This window comes from Hippocampus guttulatus, chromosome 2 (genome assembly GCF_054856545.1).
Source record: "Hippocampus guttulatus isolate MCC_2025c chromosome 2, RoL_Hgut_1.0, whole genome shotgun sequence".
Lineage (NCBI taxonomy): Eukaryota > Metazoa > Chordata > Actinopteri > Syngnathiformes > Syngnathidae > Hippocampus > Hippocampus guttulatus.
Genome location: NC_141262.1, coordinates 25,413,914 through 25,419,232, shown reverse-complemented (window position 1 = coordinate 25,419,232; position 5,319 = coordinate 25,413,914). Strand labels below are relative to the sequence as shown.

Here is a 5,319-nt window from a genome sequence, read left to right as displayed (position 1 = left end):
AGGGGTGGCATGCAAACAACACTCAGCAACTTCTTGGGGAAGTTTTAAGTGGTCCCTTTTGTCTGCCGTCATGGTTCCCTTCCCTCCTCTTCTGCCCATCCTTTCTTCTGGCCTTTTAACAGTAACCAGAGAGGGCAAGAACAACGCAGGGATGCAGCGGGGGGGGGGGGGGGGGGGTGAGTGGGGGACACCGACGGGGGAGACAGCGAGACGCTTAAAGGGGCTCGCAGATAAGATGTGTCTCCACGCTGTAAGGGAATCCCGTCTTCCTTTTTCTCTTCTGTTTTCAGATAAGGGAAAGAGCAGGATTATCTATCTGTGTGTGTGTGTGTGTGTGTGTGTGTGTGTGTGTGTGTGTGTGTGTGTTTGTATTCATGACATCTCAGGACAATTTTATGATAACACACCTTCACAATGAGGACCTGTGGAAAAATGAGGACATTTTTCGCGTCCTCATATTTCCACGCAGTCTACACTACTCTAGAGCTCACGAGGATACTCCCACACCAAAAATAAGTGATGTCCTGAAAGAGCACAATTTTCAGAAATTGTGTGTTTAAGTGTGTTTAACTTTCGACTCACTTTTCATTTGGAAAACTAGTGGCCAACTTCGGTACCTTAACACACTTTTAACACACTTTCAGTGACGTCATTGTGCAGGACCTCATATGTCATCTTTTTCGGACTGACTCACACATTTTCCCCGCCCTCGTCCTGGTAAGTCACTTCAATTAGCAGTCACACAAAACCCAACATGTGAAGCAGCCAGACAATCCTACAGCCAGATATCTATTAAACTCTCTGAAACAAACACGACCACGCGTGGATGACCACCTGGTAAGCAATTCCTTTTCGTTTATCTTACTGTAACATAGACTTTGTTCAATATAACCGTGTTTAACAGTGCCCACCAAAGGTAATGTCATTCAATTAGACAGCTAGCTAGCTAGATCGTTAGCATGCTAATAAGCTTCCAGTAAAAGTAATGTGGACATGTCCTGCAGGCAAGGTTCTAGAAAACCTTTCTAAATCTTTGACAACACAGTCTGTGGAACTTGATTTTGGTGCCAAATGTTTATTTCAGTGCAGTATTTGTTTTATTTGATTGCAGTTAATTGAAATTAGTTAGTACAGGTAGCCTAATGAAAGTGGGCCATGCACTTCTAGCCTTTATGCTAAGTCTGGTGTATTTACACTGTTTATTCTTGTGTTGATTCAATTGTACACCGTTTCAATGAAGAAACAAACAAACGTTTGCAATGAAATTATAGCAGAATTCAGCTTTGTTGGTACATTTGGTCAAGACAATATTGTGTTACTCTATTTTAATTTTACATTGTTATCTGCCTGACAAATGGTTTGCCCGAATCTATTAATCTGACCAGCAAATGTTTGATGAAATGAATTTTTGTATATTTGAGGAAGAAAATAATATTCCTTTGGCTCAGTACTTTCTGAGCCAAAATAAGTGCTGCCATTGTATTGTGCTTGCTTGTCTGGCTGACTTCTTCTCACTTTCCATTGTAGATGTTTACTGGTGGTGATAATGTCACAAAGAAGAGCCAGACTGAGCCCTGAATCTGAGGCTGCTCATTTTATTTTATCTGGAGTCGACAAGCCTTGTTTGAAAGCCCAGTGGATCAATGATTATAAAGGTATGCTATCAATCTACCTGCTATCTAATTCTTATGGCTACCACACGCACATGACAAGAGCTGCAACCAAAGCCTGTCACAGTGACAGATTTTATTCGCACATTGTATTTACCCCAAAAATATCACAATAAACAACAGCATGTTTTTTTTATGCCATTGATCATATTGGAGCAAAAATAATTGAAGTACTTTTTAAGAGAATGTTTAGCAGCCATTATCATTCAATTCTTGAGAATATTGTATTGCCATGTAGAACTAGGAATATCTTGAAATGAAAAAATAGAAATAGAAATTATTCGGCTTCTGTTAAAATATTGTGCTTCAACAAATATCACAATTCATAAAAAACGCATACTATCTGTAATAGTCGAGGAAAATTAGATGCCTTCAAACTTCCTTCACAATGCCTATTTCACCTGATTGAAGAAGGCTGTGGTAGCTGTTTGACAAATCCACATTTTTATCAGCAATTTGTACTGCCCATCAAAGGTCTCTACTTAGTTTAAAACTGAAAGAATGGTCACAGGAATTATGTATGTCATTATCATTATGACTATTATTGTTGATTGCTTAATTTTTATTTTAGTCATAATGTATCTTTTCTATGTGCAGTGGTGTATATTGCTCAGTGGGATTTCTGATTGGAGATCGGAGGTGTGAAACGCCAGGACAGCTTACAAAGAAATTAGATGAATCCTTTCCCTCCCACAATTGTTAGAGTTGCGTTTGTATTTACAAAGAGAAAATAACAAAAATAGAAACGCACAGTTAATCAGATTAAAAAAAACATCCCATTCAACCATTTTCAAACCCATTTATACTAATACGGGCCTGGCTGTGCTGCAGCCGATCCCAGCTGTCTTCGGACAGTAGGCAGGGTACAACTTGAACTGGGTGCCAGCCAATCACAGGACACACAGACAAACCACCATTCACCCTCACAATCACACCGAGGGACAATTTAGTGAGTTCAGTGAACCTACTACGTTGCATGTTTTTGGAATGTGGGAGGAAACCAAAGTAGTCGGAGAAAACCCATGCAGCCATGGGGAGAACTCCACACAAGAAGGCACTGTGAGGCGGACGTGCCAACCAGTCGCACACTGTGCAGCCGCATTAGGTTGCCTGTGACCAAAATAAAAACTATGGTGGTAATGCATTACCAACATTGCTGCCCATCCTTTTTTTGACCTTATTGCTCTTCTCTTTCTCTCCCTCAACCATATAATGCAGTTTGGAGTGGAATAGTATAGGAACTGAAATTAGGTTTCGAATGTTATCCATTGAGGAAAAATGGTACTTCACTTGACTTATGATGATCACTTTAGTCAAACTGTCGGTCAAACCGCTGGTATTTTTCTTTGCTATTCCATACATTCTGTTCAATTGAAGGCAAGCAATGTAAACAACTCTGATGTAAGGAGCCACATTATTTTGTGCTGATACAAATTGCTAAAGAAAATTATCAGCGATTCTGATAATTGTTTTTAGTTTTACATGGAATTATTTTGTTATCGTACCACTAAACATGTTTTTTCCCCTCTTTAAATTTTTATTTTTTGGTCTGCATGTATTTGTGAATATCTGATTAACTGCATTGTGTAAGCCTGATTTGGATTGTATTAATCAACATTTAAGTGTCAACTTTTCGTGTCCTAGGACGTGGTGTATTTACAAGTGAACCAATCGAAAAGGGGTTATTTGTGGTTGAGTACCGTGGAGAGTTAATCTCAAGTTATGAACGAGACAAGAGACAGAAAAAGTACACAGAGAAGCAAAATTGTTTCCTGTTTGATTTTGAATGGAAAGGAAGCACATGGTGGTAAGTCAAGATCTAGAAAAACATCATGTGGTTCTGTACAACATTGTAGTTTTACTGGAAAAACATTTCATGTTTCATTGTTCAATTTCAGCATTGATTCCTCCCATGAAGATGGTTCATTAGGTCGACTTGTCAATGATGCTCACAAAGGCCCAAACTGTAGAATGAAAAAGCTGACAATCCAGGATAAACCTCATCTTTGCTTGTTTGCAATTGAAAATATCGAAGCAGGGAATGAAATAACCTATGACTATGGAGATTCTCAGTGGGCATGGAGAGCACTGGTAAGTAATGCCTGAATATACACCTGTAGACAACCAGATCTAATAAGTAAATCATTATATTTCATAGGTGAGTGAAATATCATTTTCATCAACAGTTTATTACCTTTTAAAAGTTAACACAAGTGTCTGTTTTAGAGGATTATTTGACGTCAACAGAAATTCAAAGACAGGAACATGGACTCCACATTTTTCAGTCATTACATTGATTTAGTCTGAAAGAGTATGTTTCGGGTGTTGTCTTTATTATTTGAACTCAGTCGTGTCTGATGTCCTGAAATTGTTAGCTATCAGAGCTGTACAGTGGTAAGTACCATAAAGAGTACTGTACAACACAGTACTTGTGCTGTGAATGTGGTCACTGAAAAAAGTAGTTCAATTTATTCAAAAGTCATATAACTACGACATATTTCTGACACTCTATGGTTGGTATAATGTTGCTTTTCATGATTTCAGTCATGCCCTCATACTTCTTCAGTTACTGAAGAATACTTTTTAGAATATTTCTGATACTGTAATATTGCTATGTTGCAGACACCAGATGTTGGTATCCTGACTGAACCTTCTGGAGACCAAGAAGGGAGTGAGAGATCCACTTCATCCTTACAACAGGTGACTACGTCTTATCATTATATACCAGTTTTGAGTTTACAGCTTTCTTTGACAAACACAGGAGAAGTTATAAATCAGAAACGTGGCCTCTCCATGATTTCAGTCATCATGTCCTCATATTTCTTTAGACCTGAAAAACCTGAGTGTGTTTCAGGTGACATGACTTTTGTCTTAACCTAACTCTGGAGAGCCTGTGTTCGAATGTCCCCATATTGCTGTTCCACAGAACTGAACAGTGTTAACTTTCTACAGTGTGGTATATTAATCCCAAACTCTCCTGTGAGCTATGTTCAATGAGAAATAATGTTTATTCATTTCTTAATTGGTCAGAATGAAGAATGCTGAATATTTTGACACCGTAATGTTGTTATGTTGCAGATACCAAGTGACGGGATCCTGACTGAACCTTCTGGAGACCAAGAAGGGAGTGAGAGATCCGCTTCATCCTTACAACAGGTTACTACGTCTTATCATTATATACCAGTTTTGAGTTTACAGCTTTCTTTGACAAACGCAGGAGAAGTTATAAATCAGAAACATGGACTCTCCATGATTTCAGTCGTCATGTCCTCATATTTCTTTAGACCTGAAAAACCTGAGTGTGTTTCAGGTGACATGACTTGTCTTAACCTAACTCTGGAGAGGTTGTGTCTGAATGTCCCCATATTGCTGTTCCACAGAGCTGAACAGTGTTAACTTTCTGTAGTGTGGTACATTAATCCCAAACACTCCTGTGAGCAATGTTCAATGAGAAATAATGTTTATTCATTTCTTAACTGGTCAGAATGAAGAATGCTGAATATTTTGACACCGTAATGTTGTTATGTTGCAGATACCAAGTGAAGGGATCCTGACTGAACCTTCTGGAGACCAAGAAGGAAGTGAGAGATCCACTTCATCCTTACAACAGGTTACTACGTTTTATCATTATATACCAGTTTTGAGTTTA

The 5,319-nt window shown here is 38.6% G+C and overlaps 1 long non-coding RNA gene across 1 annotated transcript; it reads left to right on the top strand.

The window, feature by feature from the left end:
* Positions 1-1,246: 1,246 nt before the first annotated feature.
* On the top strand, positions 1,247-4,370 carry LOC147209188 (uncharacterized). The gene is made up of 4 exons (XR_015100186.1): positions 1,247-1,655; positions 3,315-3,477; positions 3,569-3,761; positions 4,293-4,370. It is a non-coding gene; the product is annotated as an uncharacterized LOC147209188 (long non-coding RNA).
* The last annotated feature ends 949 nt before the right edge of the window (positions 4,371-5,319 follow it).